The sequence below is a fragment of the Perca flavescens genome, chromosome 9 (genome assembly GCF_004354835.1).
Source record: "Perca flavescens isolate YP-PL-M2 chromosome 9, PFLA_1.0, whole genome shotgun sequence".
Lineage (NCBI taxonomy): Eukaryota > Metazoa > Chordata > Actinopteri > Perciformes > Percidae > Perca > Perca flavescens.
In genome coordinates this window covers 27019698-27044380 of record NC_041339.1, presented here as the reverse complement: position 1 = coordinate 27044380, position 24683 = coordinate 27019698, and the positions used below count along the sequence as shown (strand labels likewise).

The 24683-nt window shown below is 39.5% G+C and overlaps 1 protein-coding gene across 3 annotated transcripts in view; it reads right to left on the bottom strand.

The window, feature by feature from the left end:
* pde4ba (phosphodiesterase 4B, cAMP-specific a) overlaps window positions 1–24683 on the bottom strand; it is a 202403-nt gene that overhangs the window by 34058 nt on the left and 143662 nt on the right. The window lies entirely within an intron of this gene.

Sequence of the window (24683 nt, the reverse complement as noted above, 5' to 3'; positions counted from 1 at the left end):
TAAACTAGCAGCTTCACATCACAGGGTCAAACGGTTAACATTCAGGACTCAAACCACTCAGGAATAGATTAATCTGCTGCAATAATAGCTAATTAGAAAGAGTACAAACTTACATCGTCTCTGACTTCTGAACGGGCAACCGTAATGAAAAGAAACAGGACGCGATCGCGGGGATTTCTTAATAATAGTGTAATTTGCGTACGTAACTAACGTACACACACTGTAACCTACACAGTCTCCGTAGCGTGAGGAATTCACAACAGTAACGAGTAACAATGCAGCACATAAAAAATGTATCGGAGTAAAAGTATTAAACTCATCAAAAATATTTACTCAAGTAAAAGTGGAAGTAGGAGAAAAAAAACAATACTCCAGTAGAGTACAGATACAGCCTTTTAGTACTTAAGTAGAGCAGTGAAGTAGTTCTACTTCGTTACTATACAGCTCTGCTCTTACGCAGATATTGAGGAAAGAAACATGGCAATTGAGTTAAATTTTTAGTTTGACCCCTTTAAATTAATAAAAAAAATAAGTTTATTAAATCAACTTATATAACATATTTTTGTCAACATAAATAATGTCAGCTAATCCAAAAAAAGCATAAAAATAATGATGAAATATTAACTGTGCCCTTAGGCTTACAGCAACATTATGCAAAGACAGAAACAACACTCTGAAGTTATTGGAAATGTTTGGCTCACACGAGTCAGAAACAATCATAGGCAGCCAACACTGGAATCTATTCTACAAATAGTATAATACTAACATTACTGTAGCCTTTATCTGAAACTGTTTATACATACTGTTTTAAACAGAATGAATAAACATTCTGTGCAGCATTCATATGTTCATTGAGAATTTGAATGTCAACATTATGAATGAAACTAGAAACTATTTGGTACAGCCCTATTATTTTGCAATTAATGTTACAGCTTGTAATGCTACAGTAACTTCATGTTTACTTGTTTTTGATGGGATCATAGAAAAGATGTTTCCGAGCAACCAACTTATCACTTTACTTTCTTTACTTTTTCTCATTCATGAAAGTTTCATTCTGTTATTATTGGTGCTACTGTAAAATGAAACTAGCTAGTTGTATAACTTAAAAAGACACACAAAATGAGCGATGGATTTACAACCCAATCCAGGCGTCAAGCTTATGTGACATCAGGGTAAGGACATCATACATGCACAAGGAGAGACAAGATGATATCTGTAATGTTTAAACACAAGGCCTATCTTATTTACTTTGTCATCTGATGTAACAATACAACTGCCAACTGAGGTACCAAGAAAAAACTTCGGCAAACATAACACTCATTTTCACACTCTTAAACTTTGGTCCTGTACATCCTGTACCATCTTTTTGACGTCAAATAATCGGATGCAACTATCAAAATCAACAATAGCAATGCAAGCAAAGCCCAAAACCACCAATGAGAGCAAGAATAACAGATATGTCCAAAGGACAGAGAAAGCACAGGAGTGGCATTTACATAAGTGTGTCTTCACAACGTGGTAACGAGATAAGATCTTATGCAACAAATTTCCAGTGTACAAATAGGCCTACACATCCCTCCCTGTACCTTTTTCTCTCTCTCTATCACTCCTGATCTCTCTCTCTCCCCCTCTCTCCTGATCTCTCTCTCTCTCTCTCTCTCTGAGGGTCTGAGCAACTGCCAACTCATCAATCACCAACTACAAAGAAAAGACAAAGAACCAATTTCCTGGAAAGGAGCAAAGGACAGATAAGTGCATACTTTTTAAGAAATTATGTAACCCTTTAAGGTAAATAAGGGCTAAAAAAAACAAAAACAAACGATGAATGTAAAAAAAATTGTTTTTTCTGTTTTGGGAGGGGTGCTTTTCCTTTTTGTTTGCCAACGCACACCCTCCACCAAACAGATGAAGCACTGTTAAGATACTGGGCACGATCGCCTTTGGAATTTTCTTCCCTCTCTGCTTCCAGCATTGACATTGAAGAAGTTGAACAGAGTACTTCCTTTAGAGCTGCAACAATTAGTCAATGAATCCATTTGACTTATTTTTACTTGTAATATTTCTATTCTATAGTTATGTTTGTGGCTATTGCAGTACTTTGCTTTATTGTTTTTTTCAAGAGGTTTATTGTGTGCACCAAACACAGCAAGGCAAATTTCTTGCAAGTAAAAAACTTACTTTGACATTAAATCTTATTCTGATTCCCTGATCCTGATAAGTGTAATCAACAGAAAATTAATCAGCAACTATGTTTGATTTAAGAAATAATGCCCCAAAAAACAATGTTTGCGGATTCTTCGGTGTGAGCCTTTGCTGGTTTTCAGTTTCACATGATTGTAAACTAAATATCCCTTTGAAGAATTTGTTAATTTCATGGTGTAAGCGATGCTAGTTGGCTTTTTATTTTATTTTTTAACTTTGGACAGAGCCAAGCTACAAGCATGTACAATTTAGCATGTTATCAGGCTAATGTTTAGCATGTACACATAGAATCCCAGAATGCAAAAGTTCAGAAAGGGTGCTACATGGTTGAGATTGAAAAATCAACTTCAAAGAAGCATTTTTACAGCCAGGTCTCCACAATAAGTAAAATCAAGTTTTCTCTCTCTCTCTCTCCGCTGACAGACTGGTGATATGGCCAACAGTAACCTGTGAGTAAGAGGACTGATATTGAGGTAAGTTTACACTCTTACGCATTCACAGACAAATGCTTACTGTAACCTGTATGATACAGAAGTTCCGGGAGAAAATATTATTAATGACGTCACCTTGTCTCCAAGAGTCAGATCGTATAAACAACGGTTAGATCTGAAAGCAGAGCGGTAGAGCAGGCGGTTTGGAGGAGGGTCGTGATATTCCTCACCTCCTATCTGAGAGTAAACATACAGCTACCCAAATCTGTCACACACACACACACACACACACACACACACACACACACACACACACACACACACACACACACACTGATGGCAGGCTCTCACTTACATACAGTACATACACAGGTAGACTCACAACTTCACCTGATGATGCAAGGTGGGCAAACAAGGATTCAGTAAACACACACACACACACACACACACACACACACACACACACACACACACACACCACTTACTTGTGGTTGTGAACACACAGTGGGACGTGCATTTGTCAAAGTAGCCATGGTTGTATACACATTACATTTCGAAGTAGCGAGTCAGTGTTATTGGCAGAGTGTAGTCAAAGTAGAGAGAGAGAGAGAGAGAGAGAGAGAGAGAGAGAGAGAGAGAGAGAGAGAGAGAGAGACAGAGAGAGGACACTTTGATTGCTTCTGGTTTAATACTGGGCGGTGGTTCCCGCTATTCTTCTGAACTCTGGACATGTTTCCAGGTAATTTCTCTTGTGTGTGACACATTTAGTGGAGATGATGATGATGATGATGATGATGATAATTGGACAGCCAGTGTCACTGCTCGGAAAGATTACGATGGAAGGAAATGAAGGGAAAGTATTTAACTCTCTTGTCATGTCTTTTTCTTTCTCAGGCATTAACCACAGTGTGCCGCATATACATTTTACTGGTCAAGACATCAATGAGAAACAAGTTCTCCAAACAAAATAGATTATTGTCTGTGTCTTCCAAAACCACTACAAATGAATTACAATGGATTAAAATGATTAATTTATAGCATATATAATTTTCTGATCAGTCACTGCAATAGTAAAGATTTGATTAGGCTTAGGTAAAAGTACTTGGTTAAAGTCGGTGAAAGATCATGTTTTAGGGTATAAAAGCTACTTGGTTATGGCAAGGATAAGAAATTATTGTTATGGTTAAAAGAAACGTTGATTGTTGGTAGGAAACGGGATGCCAACAGTGGTCTCTCTTGTGTCAAATTCCCAGGCTTTACCCACCCAACCTCCTATCTTTTGTGGCGTTATAAGAAAATCACGCTAGAGTACTTCTGCCTTTGCTTCTGAAAATATTTTCACATGTAAACAATAAATCAAGTGTCAGTTCTTTCATGCTGCAGCTCTGGCCTTCCCAATATAATAATAAAGATAAAGTTAAAAGAGGGCTTGGGGGATGAATGAAAGTGGTCAGATTATCATGACAAACAAGTTTGTGTCAAAGATATTGAGCCATGATTGGCTGCAGGAAAATCATTTTCCAGAATTATTGATGCTAGATTTATGGAGGATGTCATGACATAAAACCTTCATTACAATTCAATGTAATGGAATCTTAAGTTATTAAAAAAAACACAATGTTTGTTAGTGGGCAGTATTTTCCAGGCGTGCACCACATCCCAGTTTAGCATTACAGTCTCATGCATAAGGCAAGTGTAACATCAAGCGGTTATAAATGAAGAGCAGTACATGTGCAACATTTGATCTTTTTTTTAGCATCTGTTAAAATACTGCATTCCAAACATATACTGACAGGGACTTTTTATTAGAAATAAAACAGCAGCAGCATATCTTAGCTGAAGTTGTTGGCTGTTATGTGATCAGTAGGAATAATGTGCAGTAAAGGCTGTGAGCCAGATGTAAACAGCACAGTACAACACTGCATAGAGGAGTTATCGGACGACACAGCTATGAGTGGATCATTGTCCTGAGTTAAAACTCTAATCTGTGAAGGGGGAACACACAAAACACAAAGTGGGCATTTGAGAATAAACACACATTATAGCAACGGTGTGAGAATAAGAGATGAACCCTCAATGGAGAGCTGAAGAGGATAATACATGACCCAAAGGTTAAGCACCTCTGAAACAACAGGGTTCTCACACATCCTTAAATATATAAAGTGTTCACTGTGTAGAAACAGGAAAACTGACACCTACCAATTAATGAAATGATAACAAGCCCTACAATAAAAATATGAATGTTTGGATGAGGGACGTTGGGGTACTGAGCCATGAAAACTGGATACGCATTTTGTTTAAACCAAAAACTGATAGAGGACAAGCTTTTTGTTTTGCTGCCTGAGATAGGGCATGGCCTTGGTGGAGGTCTGTGCTCTATGAGTGCCCTTCTACTTAGTTATAAGGGCACACTGAACTAACTAGAAGGGCACTTTCTTGTATTAGTATCAGGTCATTTAGATAGTTTTTGGTCTATGCCCAGATTTTGAGATATCCATCTGAGGTGATAAGAATTTCATTTGTAGTCCTGACAACATTTTCATTAAAAAATGTCAACAGCAACCTTTCTTTCCACAAACAATGTCCAGGTTACTCTGAATAATCCACAGAACCACTTCTTCAGAAGAAAGTAGTTCCACTGAAAACTCTTTATCCAGAATTATACAGATTATTCAGGAAAAAAATGGGTTATTGTTTCTCAAAAGACATGTGGCTGTTGGCAAAACAATCTCACCACCATTCAGCTGTTTTGGAGCTTGACTGTCATCAGCAGATAAAGATTGCCAACTTGACATTTCATTTTCTGAACATTTTAAGGATTTCTTATCCAAGGTGGCTTTAAAGTTGTCATTGTAAGTTCATTCTTCGGCAAAACAATCTCACTGCCACTCCATTAGTAGCTGTTCTTCACTGCTGTTGAATTTTTCAAATGTAATTTCTCAATGCTGTGTGCAAACAAAACACAGTTCACTTCCATTGTGTTGGGCTGCAGGCAAGGATATGCCTCTCTGCATGGCTAGAAACCTCAAGAGGTACGTATGCGACGAAATATGTTTTTGTGATTTTGGTGAACTGGTCCTTTAAGGCTTATTATAGTAGTAGTAGTATACTAATACTACTACTACTACTACTAATACTACTGTCATCACTACACAATCAACAAAATTGTTTGATGCTGAATTAAAAAGTATAATATGTTGTGGTTATGAAACAGAACGTGACCCAAATCTTAAATGTCTAATTAATCCTGAACAGTAATAACACAAGCGGCAACACAACAAATACATAATGTTGCTAATTGTAGAATACGTTAAGTGCATTATTTTGCTAGTTTGCACCTTCAATCAGAGGGGGGAGAAATGAGCCATCATGTCACCTTGTCACACACATCAGACACTAAACAGAAAAGAGACAATAGCAAGCAGCTTTGTGGCTCTGCCTGCTGAGAAAAGCATTAGTGTTACTGATCTACAGACATATACTGTGTACACACACACACACACACACACACAAATTGCATACATTGAAAACTGGCTCATGAGTACAATATACACATTCCAGTGTAGCGCAAACAGTGGAGGTCTGTCTTTTTCTCAGAGAGAGAGGCTGAAGGTAAACAGTCTTATCTGCAATCTCCAAAGACAAGACTCTTCTGTCTAGACTGATTTCACTGTTGATACACTGTACAAAAGCTGTTTTTATGTGACCAGCAGAACACCTTGCATAACACAAGTTACAGCTTCAGAGCTTAGAGCTTCAGGATGTTTAAACTGTTGCTATGAAGTGTTTACACAGGTATAACATGTGTGCACAAGGGCAACGTCATGCACATTTTCTACTGTACTGTATGTGCTAATTTGTACAATACGTCTGACTGACAATAAGTCATATAGGAGAGACACCTGACAGCCTAAGTACACTACCTTCCCTGCTTTATCGTTCCACATAATTACACTGTTGATGTCTCATCTGAATGTTTATTGTTCTCTAAACACTGAACTTATTTTTGAGTACACTCAATGTTTTGGACTATATACACTTTTAAAATGTTTCTTTAAGTATTGAAACTGAGAGGGGGGATGTAAACTATTCTCTACCAATTTCGATCATAAAAAAATTTACATAAAAACTACAACAACAGCCAATACAATGATTTAATTGCAAAAAGGAAGAAAAACCTAAAATGCAATCATTCTGGATCACTGGATTTCCCCTTAGGTCTAAAATTAAGTTAAAGAAATTTCACCAAGACAGCTGTTGGGTGGGTGGGGGGGGGGGACTAAACAAAAAAACACCCCAAGCGGATAGATTCGAACAAGTTTCTATAGTACATACTGTGCACTGAAACCTTCCATTAACAAGACTAAGAGTCTATAGCCACATGAGCAACTCTATAAGGCTGTACTGTGCTAAACAGTGGTGTCAAAAGTATTCACATTCATTACTCAAGTAGAAGTACAGATACTAGAGTTTGAAAAGACTTTTGTAGAAGTTGAAGTATCAACTCAAGCTTTTTACTTAAGTAAAAGTGTAAAAGTACTGGTTTCAAAACTACTTAAAGTATAAAAGTAAAAGTAATGTAAGGCAGTGATCTTCAACAGGTGGTCCTCAGAGTCATTGCAGGGGGGCCTCCAAATTATTGTACATTTTTGAGTCTTTAAAAAAAGTAAAAATAAAATCCCTTAACATAATTCCAACATATTATTAGCAAATATAAATTCCCACTGGTGGTAGGCTTACTGGCCTATAGGTAAGGTAGTCACTAAGATATCAGCCCACAGATACAGTTAATCCTAGATTTAATGTGCCACATATGTAACATTAAAATATGATTTATAAAATCATGCCAACAATTAATATTTTAATAGTTTATGAAAAAAGGTATGTAAGAAGGCTTTAGGTTACCCTAACAGTTATTGTAGGCCCATGTTTAATATGCAACTTAATTTCATACAATATGTAGGGGGTCCCTTCTACATCTCACTTTAAGTTAAGGGGTCCTTGGCATAAAAAACATTCAAGACCCCTGATGTAAGGGGGGGAAATGCCATTAAGGACAACAGCTTAACTCAAAAACAAAATCATATGACTATAATAATGTTATATTAAAATCATACCTGCAAACTCAGAAGGGCTGAAAAAGGTGACACTTAGGCTACATCTCCTCTGTGTTTTTCAGACAACGGCAGCTACAGTCTGGTGTTAGACTCCTCTCCAGTGAAATATAGACACACTTTTACCGTTTAGCGCTCAGCATTTTATCATGTTTACTCCATCTTCTAGCTAACGCTAGGCTAACCTGCTTCCAACTGTAGTGTTGACTAGCGTCCCGTGCGGCGATGTTCAGTTCCCTCTAACGTCCGTTTTCGGAGCATCGCGCAGGCACCCTAAGGCACCGAAATCCGTGTTGCTATTCGGTCCGGTAGATAACGGTCGTTAAGGCACCGGTGGCGTATTAGCACCGGGTCTGTGCAGGTTGGATGGATCGCGTACAAACCAATAGGGTGTCGGAATGACTATGTTTATACTTCTCATCCAACCACAATCAAATTCACTCTCTCCGGATGGAGCGATCTGGATAGGTTTTTTTGTGTGTGTTTTTTTGAACGATGACGGACGAGCTGGAATGAAAACAAGCCGAACTGAAATATGAGTAACGAGGCTATTTTTAAAATGTAAGGAGTAGAAAGTACAGATAATTGCGTGAAAATGTAAGGAGTAGAAGTAAAAAGTATGCTGTAAAATAATTACTCCAGTAAAGTATAGATACCCAAAATTTCTACTTAAGTAAGGTAACGAAGTATTTGTACTTCGTTACTTGACACCTCTGGTGCTAAATGCTAACATCAACATGCTAACATTTTCACAGTGACAACGTAATGTTTAGCAGGTACATTATTATATATAATATAATATTGTTCACCATCTTACTTTAGTGTGTTAGCATTCTAATATTTGCTAATTAGCATTAAACATAAAGTACAGCTGAGGCTGATGGGATAGGTATACGCAGGTATTTGGTCATAAACCAAAGCAACAGAAAAGTCACAAAAGTTATTGCAATTCATCCTGAGGGGGGACATAAATGTGTCTAACAAATTAATGACAATCCATCCAAAGTTGTTGAGACATTTCACCAAAAATTACAAATGTCATTCTCATAATATAAAATCTATGTGAGATATGATTGGTTTCATTGCACACCGGCACTTGAAATGTTGTTTATTTAACAGTGTAAATCAGAGAAGCAGAACTCTATTAAAAATGGTAAAGCCAGGTTTAAGACCCAATGTATTAAACCAGCTGAGTTGGAGTTGAATGGAGTAATAATAGTGTTTTCATGCTGGGGTTTGTGACGCAGGTCAGACCCTGTCTGCTCTTTGTCACTCTGTCATGCCGAATTAACTCATTTGTCCGCTGAGAAAGACGGATGAACTGTTGTAAAAAAAAAAAAAAAAAAAGGCGGGGGTTTCTAAACACCTGGGGGAGTGTGCATGTCTCCTTGTGTGTGTGTGTGTGTGTGTGTGTGTGTGTGTGTGTGTGTGTGTGTGTGTGAGGAAGTCACTGTTGTCACAGTGGCCTGTTTCCTCATTAGTGTCACAATCCTGCCCAGCGTGGACTTCCTTCCATGGACAGAAAGGTGTCAGCAAACACACACACACGATCTATACTCACGCACTTCTTTCACATGCATTTACCAGTTCTGTTGTTCTCTGAACACATCAACACACGTCCAGAGTCCACCTGCCAAGTCTGACGCATTTCTGGATACAAATATGTCCTCTGGTAGAAGAAGTCCTCATCCTGCCTCTCATTCAAAACAGGGACACCCTGGGGTGTTAATACGATACTAATGAAAATCCTCATATTAATCACATGAAATTGTTGAATTTTATTGTTATTACTGACATATGTTTCTATTATTTTGTCCAACCCATTTATATCGGTAGGCAAAATAACAGAAACACATCTGTATAATGTAATATAATTCAACAGCATCACAAACTACATCCTCCAAAATAATCTTACAGTTCATGTTAATGTTAATGTTATTTTCAACAAAAACTGAACATTATAACCTTCATGAGGGTAGGATGTATTGCAGGATTGAATTAGTTTTAATAATTGTACCTAATAATTCAAGGATAGGGTTCAAAGAAAATAATAACCCTTTTTTTATAAAGTGAAATATAATATATGATTCAGCACTCCATGTGTGTACAGTAATTGTAATAACTGTAAAAGGATTTTCTATCATTAGTGATTGAATAGCAGCAGCTGTAAATTAAATATAACCCTTGTTTTACATAAGCCAGGCTTAACTTCACAGGCTGTTGCTACTGTATCATGCATTCAGCTATTGTACCACTACTGCTAGGAACATGTATAAAAAGTATCCCTTTATCTAAGTTTCCATCAAACAAATGTAGCTGTCACTTACAGTATGTAGTACAGCTCACAAGATCTTATCAACGGCCTGCAGGCTGTGTAACTGTACACACGCATTACAGCTGATGCCGTGTAATGATAAGAGCTATTTTGTACCATACTTCTCCATCAGGAAGTGTAACAAAAAACACTGACATGCCATGTAAGAAAAAGAGATCTGAGATCTGATAACAACACACACAAATAGTCAGGCATGGACAAAGAAAGCACACACACACACGCACACACACGCACACACACACACACACACACACACACACACACACACACACACACACACACACACACACACACACACACACACACACACACACACACACACACGTTTACCTGCAAAGAGCAGTTGCAGTAAATCTGAGGGGGGGAATAAGTACACAGCATTTCCTGTCAGCAGCATAAACAGTTCCCGCCAGAGAAACCCAAACCCTTTACATAAGTTATTTTTCTAAGGTTTCACCTCCTTGTCCTGCCCAGTGACAGGACACTCTGCCTGCATACCTGAGGCAGTTTGAGTGGGGTTTTAAAACATGTGTAAAACCAAGTGATTTTGTCTTTTTTAAATTGAATTTAATCAAGTTTTTATTTACAGATGTCATACATCATGCAAGATGAGGTTGCAGTGCTATGTAATATTTGGGGGTCTGCACAGTAGACAGACTGCTCTGGGAGGACCCCTGAAGCCATTAAAGTACCCAGGAGCGGGAAGTAGTTAAGAGGGAAGGTAACACAAGACACCCTGGGACATAAATACTGAGACTTTTTAGCTGCCAACATAGAAACAGGGCCAAGAATATGTTTCTAAATACTTGGACACCTGGAAGGTTAAGAAGAGAGGAAAGAAAAAGAAGGGGGGTTAGAAGTAGTGCATTGCTTTGACCAGAAGAGAGTCAGGGTTGGAGGAAAAAGAGGGAGTCACTACCATGGCAACTGCTCATGTTGGCATTTTGTGGACATGCACAGCAAAGTGTGAGGTGAGAGACAGAGTGATAGGTTGGCAGATACTGTATCTGTGACATATAGATATGGTAGCCCTGCCATAATATAGCTTATTGAACCAATGCCATATCAAGACCACAAGGCTGGCAGTGGTCAGCATTACCTCATCAACCAAAGAGGGTTTGTTGTTGATGTGTGACTCCAAATGAAAGCAATAGTAAATTCCCATCAATCCTAGAAAATATATTTGATAAACAGCTTCCAGATGGCAGCTCCATGGTAGCCACATTTTCACTGACTTTTCCAATCTCTGTACTTCTGACTAATGTCTGATACAGCCACATTACAGTAATGCAATGTCATTTATTATGCAATGCCTGCTCAGAAAACAGGCCTAACAGCTCATCTATATGCCATATTTACAACATATTGACAAAAATCACTCAATATCAGATATTTTCTTTTGGAAATAAACATTAACTGACTAGTACGTTAAAGGGTAACTATGTTTTTTTTTCAACCTGCAATGTTGGGAACAACAATCTTTGATATTGGCCAGCATTAGGCAAGATCGCTGCAGTCGGCAGCGGCGATGTAAGTTAACAGGGCAATTGTCCAGCTTGTATTTACCTTTACAAAAGTGCTTGTTTTGCCGATGTCAGTCTCAGATGAATATTCTGAGTGTCTGACAACATTATGGAAAGGAGGGTGACCTTTCTGTTAAAGAGTAAGATCCCTTTTTAAAACATTAAAACATCCGCAAAATTGCGTTCGCAAAACCCACCAGACTCCATGTCATTTTAGCATCTTCACTCAAAGTCGACAGAAACAAAATAAAACTATGAAAAGCCGTTTCGGGTTGTCTTTCCACTTTTCCAATCACAACTCTAGTTTTGGTTGAAATAAACACATAGTTTACCAATTTACATGTGAAATTATGTTAGCGCTATAAATGCTAAAAAGTATAGCTTTTTAAATAGAGTCTGGTGGGTTTAGTGCTAACGACTTCAGAGCTGTACCTAGTTAAACAGTCTCAAAGAGGATTTAAAGATCTATCTCTGAAGGGATCCTTTCCATAATGTTGTCAGACACTTAGAATAATAATCTGAGCCTGTCAGTAGCAAAACAAGCACTTTTGTGAAGGTAAATACAAGCTGGACAATTGCCCTATTAACTTACGTTGTAGCTCGTTTAATACTGTACCAATGTCAATTTGTCAAAGATTGTTGTTTCCCTCAGTCACTTAGACACAAAAACATAGGGAAAAAGGGTTCCAGGTTGAAAAAAATGGTAGTTACCCTTTGAAGCATCTGTATGCCATTCAAGACTCAAGACAAAGATCAGTTTTGAACAGGCATTGCTGTTGAACAACACTCATGTCATGCACTTGTGTTAGTGAAGTGAAAACACTGGTCACCCTGGCAGATATTCGTCTCTTTTTGGAATCGGCGGGCTCAGTGAGAAGCCCCAGACAGGTGCACCACTGTGGAGGAGTTTGCTACTGGAGCCCCTGGCTTTAACTGTGTGTGTCATGACAACCTATTATGAGATCCTGGTAAATAAATGCCTGCATACACCCAACTTGTGTGTATGTGTGTGTGTGTGTGTGTGTGTGTGTGTGTGTGTGTGTGTGTGTGTGTGTGTGTGTGTGTGTGTGTATAGAGTGTGTTTTGAGTATTTTGTCTGTGAATTTGCATTCTGTAAAAACCCCACATTTACCATGTTTAACTGTTTGTGACCTAAGCTGCCCTTTCTGCACAGAAATTCAGATTCACATAGGCCTACTTTAATGATATGTTTTTATGTATTTGTGAATTTGTGTAGTAGTTAACAGACAGTTTTACTGTGGTTTGTTTGTTTGTCACAATAAACTATTAGCAATATCTCTATGGCTAATTAGCCTACACATATCAACAGTGTTTCCCCAAAACAGAGTAAACAGATGAACATTGACACTTCTCGAGACCATTATTATTTTATTTTGAAAGACATGGCGCCGAATTCTTTTCAAAATTATTCCAAATAAAGTCAGCCTTGCTATTGACAAATTGCATCTTCAGTAAGACAAATATCTATATATATAGACTATAAAACAACTAGGTCACATCAATGAGGCACTGTAAACACTAATGACACACTGGGGCACAGGGTACTGTGAGAAGTCACAGAAAAAATCTGTTTAGTTTCTCTGTTTGTTTTTTGCTTTAGATCCAGCCCTCTTTCCTGTTTCCCCTGCATCATATGTTCTCAGGCGCCTCCTGACTTATTCTTCCTCCCTTCTCAAGACAACCCTTATCTCTCCCGCCCTCTCACCTCATCACTCCTCATCTCCTCCTTTCATCCCTCCTCCTGTTCTGTCTCTCTTGTCCTCCTCTCTTCGACCTCCTAAGTGCATTCCTGCACGCACTGGGTCACTGTTTGGTGCAGGGAAGGTAGGGTTGTCTGAGGCTTGTATTAAATAACATTTATAAAGAGATTGATGAGGTACTCTTCATTCTGCTCTCTGAAACCTGCTGGCACAGATCAACAAATGCTTCCGTGACTTGGTGAAATTATGCAAGACAGATGATTTGTCTTGTTCTTCTGTACCGCCCAGAAAAACAAACATGCAATGTTCTGTAAGATGGAAGATGACACATTCTTATACCTTAAAAGTTGAAGGTTGTGCTAAGACTGGGTTTGCAGCTTGTGAAACATCAGGCCGTTTATGTTTTATTTTCCAAACTGGTTCTTTACTGATCATAAAACTAGAGCTCACAAGATTAGTTGAGGATCACCTTGGATAAAAGATGCATAGTCTGAATACCAACCAATATAATTAATCCTTCCCTTGTTGACTGCAGCGAACTCTCAGGTGAGGTGTCATGAGGACAGATTTCACTTTCAAATTTGAAGGATGTGATACATGGAACAGTTTAAAGTGTATTGTAAAAATGCTATGCTAGCAGCTCTGTTAAGATGACCTTCGGCACAGTGGTGTTTTGACCTAAATGCTAACATCAGCATGCTAACATGCGCCCAGTGACAATGCTAACATGCTGATCCTTAGCAGGTATAATGTTTTCCACGTTCACCATCTTTGTTTACTGTAACGTGATTGCCAATTAGCACCAAACACAAAGTATAGTTGAGGATGGTGGGAATGTCATTAGCTTTTCAGGTATATGATGTAAAACCAAAGGATAGCACACATTTTTAACATATGATGATGCTAGATGACAAGAAAAGTTATCACCAAAATGATTACAACATGAATACATCCTGAGTTTCTTTGCCAACATCCAATAATTGTTGAGACATTTTACACCTAATGGTGGTGCTATAAATCAGGGGGTCCCCAAAGTCATTGGGATTCATCCTCTGGGGAACATGAACGTTGGTACCAAAGTTTGTGCAAATCAATCAAGCATGTGGTAGGCTTTTTTTCACAGGATGAATAAAAACGTTGACCTGGTAGCGCTAGAAAGAAGGTCAGGGGATCTCCAAAGTCATGGCATTAGGATATGAATAGGATTTCTCATCTGGGGATCATGAATCTGGGGATCATGAATCAACACAATAGTTGTTGAGATATTTTAGTCTGAACAAAAGTGGTTAACAGACTTGCTGACCAACTGCCCAACAGACCGACACTGCCATCCCTAAAGCCCTGCTGCTGGAATGGCTAAATGTGCAACATATATTTCCAACTGCAACTCTAAATCTGTGATACTACTCTTGTACAGACAAACAACTTCCAAAGCATTGATTACAAAATTTAGCAGCAGCACTATTTGTCCACTGTTGTGTTTGTATAACAAGCTTTTACCTAAGAACCAGCTAGTTCAGTAAGAATTTCCTGGTCACAATAAGACAAAGAGAGAGACCAAACGGTCCATTCCATAAGCCTTGTGTCTATGTGTGTAGCATACCATACCATATACAGCAAATGTACATGCAGTGTTTTTTTTGTTTTTTTTTACCTTATTACATAACAATTCCTCATTGTCCAAATACCTTTAGCTATAAAGTTGACTCAGACTTATTGTTTAGTGTTGACCAACCACCAGCTCCTAGCTTTGAAATAACATGCAGGGCTCTCTTTTTGGAAAATGTCATGGGGGGGACTGCTCGCCTCATACAAAAACACCAACACAATGGAAATGCACAATCAAATTCAAAAAGCCAACTTGTTGACACCTTTCCACACTATCGAGCAGTCAAACACATACACATACAAAGCATATGTGAAGGTCGGGAGAGTTCAAGAGCACTTTGCCTCACATATATCCTGTATGACAGCATTTAATCACGGAGGTTGACTTGACCAGGAAGTCAGGTCATACCTTTGTGAGGTTCTCACAGCTAAATGCCGTAGAAATGGGACAGAATATGTCCTGGCTCTGTTATGACACCATGTTATAAAACAGATGCTTGTGTAGCAGACCTCACTAACCTGTTTGTGATTCTGACGTGATAATGGCTCAGTAAAAACAATGACATGCTGTGACATTAACACATTAGAACACAAGGTGCTGGCAAACACACACCGTAATTAACAACAGCACGTACGACTCTGGATACTTCCACTCACCTCTTGTTGGTCCAGGTTGCGTAACATGCCCTCAAAACACACACACCCTCAGTTCAGTTAAAACACACACAGCACAATTTAGTTGGTGGCCTTTAGGAGATGTCGTACAGTTTCTTTAACTATTTTCTGAAATCATTTCTCAATGCTAACCACGTTTGAGTGCAAACAACAAATATACCCTGCAGGAATGCATTGCAACACAAATGACATTTTAAAGAAGGCACCTAATTTACAGTACATATAACTTTTGGCTTACCTTTAACATAGATGGTTGGTTTAAATTAGTACTTTACCCCAGTATTCACTATGAAAACTACACATGATACTCATTTCCCAGACGGTTGTCAATCTAGTGTTGCTATGCTAAACCCTATTGTTACAAAAAGCCTGTTTGTGATTTCTGTTTTCATGCGATACATACTTTTCCTATTTAAACTAAAAGCAATATCATACAATGGCATGCATTGGAGCTTGCATATGCTATGCCCTTTCTGCCTGACTGATCATTGATCATTCAACCTCACATTATTTGTCCCCATAGGGCAATACTGTAGGTTGAGCAGCAGTGACACAACCCAAAATGCAAAATAAAAACTTAGTTTTGGCTAATGGGACTCTAAAATTACCGCTGCTCAACAGTTAGTTTCAACCAAATGACATTAAATATACTGTAAGACAAACCCTAGTCATCTACTTAACCTGCAAAGTCCATGGTGGCACTCCAAAAGTATTTATTAAGCCATGAATCATATGTTTCCTCCTAATGCTTTAACTGTGACTCTGCAACTCCTTGTGTGAGATTTTCTTATCGGCTATGTTTGTTTAGTCACAACTATGCTAATGAAGTGTCCTTAAGCAAGGTCCAAGGGAAAAAAGGAGGGAGAAAGTCAATGTCACTTGAGACAAAAGTGTCTGCCAAATAAATGTAATGTCAGGTGCTTGAAAGAGATTTTTGTGCCTTTATTGGATAGTGACAGTTGGGAGATACTGACAGGACACATGGGAAAAAGAGAAGGGTTTCACATGCAACAGAGATCCCTAGCTGAATCAAACCTGTTACATGGTATATGTCTTCAACAGCAGGCAACAAAGATGCCCCTATAAAACCAGCTTTGACCACTGAGAACTGAAATGTCTCCATCTAAGCAGCTTTGAGCATCACTATACATTCATATAATGACAAATAGCAGCACTGCAAAAACACCAAAAACATATCTGGCCTCAGTTTATTACTAAAAAATACTATAGATAATATGTATATCAAAGACCTTATATATCACAATATCCCAATATTATATAAAATTGTAAATTGAAGCCAGAAGAGAGGAGATGCACCTGTCTCAACCTACCTCATGACTAAACCTTCGTCTGTTTCATGAAAGGCATTCAAAATATGCAAGATATGCAGTTTTGGCTTTATATTATTTATATTGTCTGTATATACAGAAGCTGAATTAACTGTGTGCCCTGAGAGAGGGTGAAATAGGTTCACCTGTGTGTACTGCATTGTGATAGTGCAGCACTGTAGGTATTTACGTATTATATCATTGTATCAGCATGTGTATGTTTGTGTAGTGTGTAGGCACAGACAATAGGCCTTTGTCTCTCTGCATCCTATTTTTCTCCTGGTGGCTGACACATACATTCACTCACACACACACACACACACACACACACACACACACACACACACACACACACACACACACACACACACACACACACACACACACACACACACACACACACACACACACACACACACACACACACACACACACACACCTCGTCTACACACCAGTTCCTCCTGGCTTCCGTCAAGTTACAACAGTTTAGAGACAGCAAAACAGGAACAATCTGATCTTCTCTTCCTGCCTCACACTTCCTGCCCTCCCCATCCTCCTCCGGCAACAACGAAAGAGAGAGAAAGAGACAAACAGATGAATGAAAAGGAAAAATAAAGACTCAAGGCGGTAAAGAGGCTGGGAATGAATATAATAGAGAGGGAAGGTGGCAGAGGGAGAGACAGAGGTATGGATGTAGATGTGTGATATAATGTGAGTAGGATGTGGCCTGAGATCATGGGAAAACAGTGGGGGGAAACCAGTGAAACCCTGCATCATTATATAAAGGTTACAATGAAAGTAAATGCGTTAAAAAAACAGTAATGGTGTTTTTTTAAAAGGACAACACTGGTGTAACTTTATATTTTCATTATATCAACAAATCCTCTCAAGAGACCAAAATCAAAAATCAATATATCTTTTGTGCAGCTACAGTAGGATACTGTATATCATGTGCCTTTGTACCATAAAAACTCTGGAGTTATCCAGAAGTATTACATACATAAGGTAGGTATATAATATGCATACATTCAAATTGGGGCTACAACTAACAATTACTTGTTATCGATGAATCTGATGATTATTCTCAAATAATGGTTTGAATGGTCTATAGAATGTCACAAAAATAGTGAAGAAAACTATTTCCTATAGCCCAAGGAGAAGTCCTCAGCTAGCCTACCAACAATACAAAACCAAAAATATTTCAGTTTAAAGTGATGGTTCGGAGTAATTTCATCCTAGGGTCCTTTGCACCATGACCTCAAGCCAAACACCCCCCCAGAAGCTTTTTTCAGCTGGGTCTAGCATTGGGAGAGTTAGCGTAGCAGCGTTATCAGCTGAATAGCTTAGCGCAGGGGCTAATGGACCCACGTTTGTATCTGGTAAATGACCCCACTAATAATGCCCGAAATGATACCAAACGTCTACAGTAGTACATATAGTTTATGTACTCATAAAACGATGGATTGGAAAGTTTGTAAGTACACCAGAAGTTTATGAACACTTGCCTGCTGGCTTCTGCTCTCTGTTGTTGTTGCTGCTGCTGGCAGTAAGACGAGTGCTTAGGGCTGTCTACAAATTACTACACCGAAAAGAGATGCAACAAAAATATTTTTTAATGTAACTTTTTTTTTGAACTAAGTGCTGTAGTATAACTAGCAGGAGACAAGTAATAACTGAGGTAAGTTTGGAGATATTACCTTATTTAATCATTAAATTAATAAATATTTTTGTTGTATCTCTTTTCGATGTAGTAATTTGTAGACGGCCCTAAGCACTCGTCTAACTGTAGGTAGCAGCAGCAGCAGCTGCAGCAACAGAGAGCAGAAGAGAGCAGGCAAGTGTTTATAAACTTCTGGTGTACTTACAAACTTTCCAATCCATCGTTTTATGAGTACATAACCTATATGTACTAGTGTAGACCTTTGGTGTCATTTCGGGCATTATTAGTGGGGTCATTTACAAGATACAAAAGTGGGTCCATTAGCCCCTGCGCCAAGCTATTCAGCTGATAACGCTGCTACGCTAACTCTCCTAATGCTAGACCCAGCTGAAAAAAGCTTCTGGGGGGGTGTTTGGCTCGAGGTCATGGTGCAAAGGACCCTAGGGTGAAATTACTCCGAACCATCACTTTAATGACCCTATGACCAAATGCAACACAAAGTTTTGTGAACAACAGTGAGAAATAATATAAACAGGCTTGTTAGGATACATTTCTTGTTGGTTTTGGTCTTTTCACTGGATAAAAGGATGACATCCTCATTCTTTAATAAGCTTTTAAGTTTAAAATACTAATTTCATGTCAATCTTTAGCCAGGTTCTGCCAGAACTGCACTTAAAGAAAATTAAAGAAATGTCTGCATATAGATGAGGAATAGACTGTTTACGTGCAAAGTCTCTGCAGTCAATAGTACTTAAACTTAGTGATGGTTTTAAAGAAAATAAAGTTTATCATAACGCATCATTTAGTGCCAACCTTGTTCGCCTTTAGACAGAAAGGTCATAATTAACATTATGAAGCTGGTTTACCAGATACACACACACTTTCCCAAACTCTCTGACACACACACCCACACACACACACACACACACACACACACACACACACACACACACACACACACACACACACACACACACACACACACACACACACACACAAACACTCAAGAGCACCTGACGAGTTGCGGTTCTGAAGAAGGAAGTGAAAACTCAGTCCATCTGCTTTGACAGGAAGTCAACAGAAGCCACACACATGCATGCTGACGTCAATCAGAGCCACAGGAAAACCTCCACACACCACACACACACACACACACACACACACACACACACACACACACACAGAGACACACACACACTGATGGATATATGCCACGATACACTCATTTTGAATCATACACCTCACCAATCCACAATTGCAAAGTTGCACTAAGCAACAGTAGTTAAATACCATCCTACATGTCAATGTTTTAATAGATAATACTAGTAAGTTGTTGCTTCTTTTTCAACAACACACTTTTAGTAATAACCCCAACAAACAAACAAGGATGTGGTCAGTAAAGCTTGTGTAGGTGTAATTTTTTAATAAATACAGCAAGGGACAGCTAAAGATGTAAAGGGGAGAGGAAGGGGGAATGACAGCAAAGGGCCGCAGGGACTGAGCCTTTGGGCACACGCTTTACCAGGCAAGGGACACTTTTTTAAGATAAAGAAAATGTTATCGTTGTCGATCTGACTCAGGCTTCATTTTCACGAGTATTTCTTTGATGTCATATCTGACCTGAGTTGGTTTCATGTAAAATAATTTTGGTTATTTCATGGTTAGCTATGCTCACTGTTCTCAGTTTCATTGTTGCTCATCTCTGTCTGTGTGTTGGAACATCTGTCTGCATGTGTGAGGTTAAAGGGCTGATTATTTATTGTTTTATCAAAAGAAGTAATTATATTTGTATCAATGGCTCTCTCAATCTCAAATTAAATATACAATAATACACAATACACATTTTAGTAGCTGCATGCAAAAATCTGCACAAATGTACCACACAAGGTGCTATTTATTTTTATATTTCATTTTATTCATGTACTCAAAACACCACTGTGGTCCTGCAGTAAAAAATAAATAAATAAATATGTGTTAAGGACCCACCTTGCGTTTGGATGGAGAGCAGAGCAGTGGATTGTAAAGAAAGAGTGATTTGAGATATTTTTTTCGACTTGTTTTTTTTTTACCATGAAAAGTTGTTACCATATACCTGACATAATTGGAGGTGACCACAGCCACTGATGTAGTATATAGTAGGTGAAGGAGGACAATACAAGCTTTTAACACTCTAACCTGGAGGAGATTGTTTGATACTACAAAAAACTGAATCTGGGTGGAGCATCGCTTTCAAATGTACAATGATTGTCTGAGCGACAAAGACCTGTCCATTATATTTTTCATCTGCACCGAAAAAAGAAAATTGGCTCAATATTTGTAATATTAATTTTATTTTGAGGCAGCAGAAACAAGTTGTTGTCATCACCTTTTAAAGCGCCCATATTATGCTCATTTTCAGGTTCATAATTGTATTTTAAGGTTGTACCAGAATAGGATTACATGGTTTAATTTTCAAAAAACACCATATTTTTGTTGTACTGCACAGCTCTCTATCACTGCTGCAGCTTCTCTTTTTACCTGGTCTCTGTTAGCTACAGAGTGAGACCTCTTTCCTTCTTCTTCTTCTTCTGTACTATCTTTGATTGCACTCGCACGTGCGCAGTAGCTCAGATGTAGATCATGCCAGCTAGCTAGCTCCATAGACAGTAAAAGAAAGGTTGTTTCTCCAACTTTGGTCAGTTACAAGGCAGGATTAGCTGGGAGACTTCTTCTAAACGAGGGTGCACATGTAAGTAGTTATGAACTTGTGTGTGTTGTAGCAGTGCTTTGCTATTGAGAACAAGGTAGCATGCTAGCGTTAGCCGCAAGCATGCTAACGGTTGCGGTTAGCCAGCTCGTTTCGGCTAGTGACGTAGAAAGCTGTGAAGATTTTGAACAGCTCATCCGGAAACTGAAGGCAGGACACATTCAGAAACCGTGTCTCACTCAAAACAGCATGGATGGATTTTTTTCAAAGTTTGTCTGCGTGTGGAAGCACCAGAGACACAAAATAACACCATAATATGGGCACTTTAAGTTTATATGTGAACTTGTCAGCTGACAGTTGCTTATTTATACATCCACTAGTTACAGAGAAACATTATCATCTATTTGAAGTCATGTTTCTGGCCAACTAATCAATGTAAGTCCAAAATCAACTCTCTTTTTGGTCTCCATCAACTCCTGAGGGATATATCTGGCTCTTTAGCTGGTAAATACTCAGATATTCAGCAGCTAGTCAACTAACTGTGTCTGCCTGCTGTTTGTCACTCTGCAGATGTACAGTGTTTTACTTAAAAAATATATATATATCGCTTATCCGGTGTCGGGTCGCGGGGGGAGCAACTCCAGCAGGGGACCCCAAACTTCCCTTTCCCGAGCAACATTAACCAGCTCCGACCGGGGGATCCCGAGGCGTTCCCAGGCCAGGTTGGAGATATAATCCCTCCACCTAGTCCTGGGTCTTCCCCGAGGCCTCCTCCCAGCTGGACGTGCCTGGAACACCTCCCTAGGGAGGCGTCCAGGGGGCATCCTTACCAGATGCCCGAACCACCTCAACTGGCTCCTTTCGACGCGAAGGAGCAGCGGCTCTACTCCGAGCTCCTCACGGATGACTGAGCTTCTCACCCTATCTCTAAGGGAGACGCCAGCCACCCTCCTGAGGAAACCCATTTCGGCCGCTTGTACCCTGGATCTCGTTCTTTCGGTCATGACCCAGCCTTCATGACCATAGGTGAGGGTAGGAACGAAAACTGACCGGTAGATCGAGAGCTTTGCCTTCTGGCTCAGCTCTCTTTTCGTCACAATGGTGCGATAGATTGAATGCAATACCGCACCCACTGCACCGATTCTCCGACCAATCTCCCGCTCCATTGTCCCCTCACTCGCGACCAAACCCCAAGGTACTTGAACTCCTTCACTTATATATATACAGTGGGGGAAATAAGTATTTGACCCCTTGCTGATTTTGCAGGTTTGCCCACTTACAAAGAATGCAAAAATCTACAATTTTAATCATATGTACATTCTAACAGTGAAAGACAGAATCCCAAAGAAAATTCCAGAAAATCACATCATATGAATTTATTAAAATTGATAACCATCTGATGAGGAAAAACAAGTATTTGACCCCCTGGACAAACACCATGTTAATATTTTGTAGAAAAGCCATTATTGGCCAGCACAGATGTCAAACAGTTCGGCAGGGATGTTGGCCCACTCCTCCCTGCAGACAGCCTCCAAATCATTCAGGTTCCGAGGTTGTCGCCTGGCAACTCGAATTTTAAGCTCCCTCCAAAGATTTTCAATCGGATTCAGGTCTGGAGACTGGCTAGGCCACTCCAGAACCTTAATGTGCGTCTTCTTCAGCCACTCTTTTGTTGCTTTGGCGGTGTGCTTAGGGTCGTTGTCGTGCTGAAACACCCATCCTCGACCCATCTTCAGCTCTCTCACTGAGGGAAGGAGAGGTCGGTCCAGAATTCCACGATACATGGCCCCGTCCATCCTCCCCTCAATACGATGGAGTTGTCCCGTCCCCTTGGCTGAAAAGCACCCCCAAATTATGATGTTGCCACCACCATGCTTGACGGTGGGGATGGTGTTCTTTGGGTTGTACTCGGTGTTCTTTGCCCTCCAAACACGACGAGTTGAGTTGAGGCCAAAAAGTTTTATTTTGGTCTCATCTGACCACATCACCTTCTTCCAGGCCTCTTCTGAGTCGTCCAGGTGTGGTGAATGGCGAACTTCATGCGGGCCTGTACATGTTTCTTCTTGAGCAGGGGGACCTTGCGTGCGCTGCAGGATTTCAATCCATGACGGCGTAGTGTGTTACCAACCGTTTCTTTTGTAACTGTGGTCCCAGCTGCCTTCAGTTGATTCATCAGTTCCCCCCTTGTGGTTTTGGGATGATTCCTCACCGTTCGCATGATCAGGGACACCCCACGAGGCAAGATCTTGTGTGGAGGCCCAGACCGAGGGAGGTTGGCGGTGGTGTGGTGCTTCTTCCATTTCCTGATAACTGCACCGACAGTTGATCTTTTCTCTCCAAGTTGCTTTCCGATTCTCTTGTAGCCCATCCCAGCCTTGTGCAGATCAACAATCTTGTCCCTGATGTCCGTAGAAAGCTCTTTGGTCTTGCCCATGGTGGTGATGTTGGATGCTGGTTGTTTGGGTGTTGACAGGTGTCTTTTATACAGGTAACAAGGTGAGGCAGGTGTATTTGATGTAGATAATTGGTTCGGATTGGGGCTGTGTCTTAAAGAAAGACTAACTGGCTTGTAGGAGCCAGAATACTTGCTGTTTGTCCAGGGGGTCAAATACTTGTTTTTCCTCATCAGATGGTTATCAATTTTAATAAATTCATATGATGTGATTTTCTGGAATTTTCTTTGGGATTCTGTCTTTCACTGTTAGAATGTACATATGATTAAAATTGTAGATTTTTGCATTCTTTGTAAGTGGGCAAACCTGCAAAATCAGCAAGGGGTCAAATACTTATTTCCCCCACTGTATATATGTATATATATAAACAGCTGCCTGCTGTGACCAAAAACAGTGCTATGAGCGCAGTAAAAGGAAACCAAAACAGTTGCCACCGGAAAGACAAACAATAAGATGAAACCCTCTATAAAGCTCTGTGAAATTGAGTGGAGCTGCAGATTCAGGTGAGGCCAATAGGACCGGTCCTGACAATGCAGAAATGTCCTCACTATGAAAGTTCAAACTGAAATTGATCCTCACAAAAATAGCAATAAAAGACATGCTGTACACACCAAAGATTCACAATAAAAATAGTAAACACACATTAAAATGCATACAAAGTGTGTGTAAAACAACTGTGTGCGTGTGTGTGTGTGTGTGTGTGTGTGTGTGTGTGTGTGTGTGTGTGTGTGTGTGTGTGTGTGTGTGTGTGTGTGAAACGGCCTTGGCTGAGCTGGTGAGCAGACACAGATCCCAGTATTACACAGAGGAATTCCAAAAACTTTGCAACCACACATACACTCACGTGTATAGTGTTCATAAAGTTATATGTGCTTGTGCTTGTAACACTCTTACTGCTGTAGACGTGTACATAACCACACACACACACACGCAATGAAAGAAAAAAG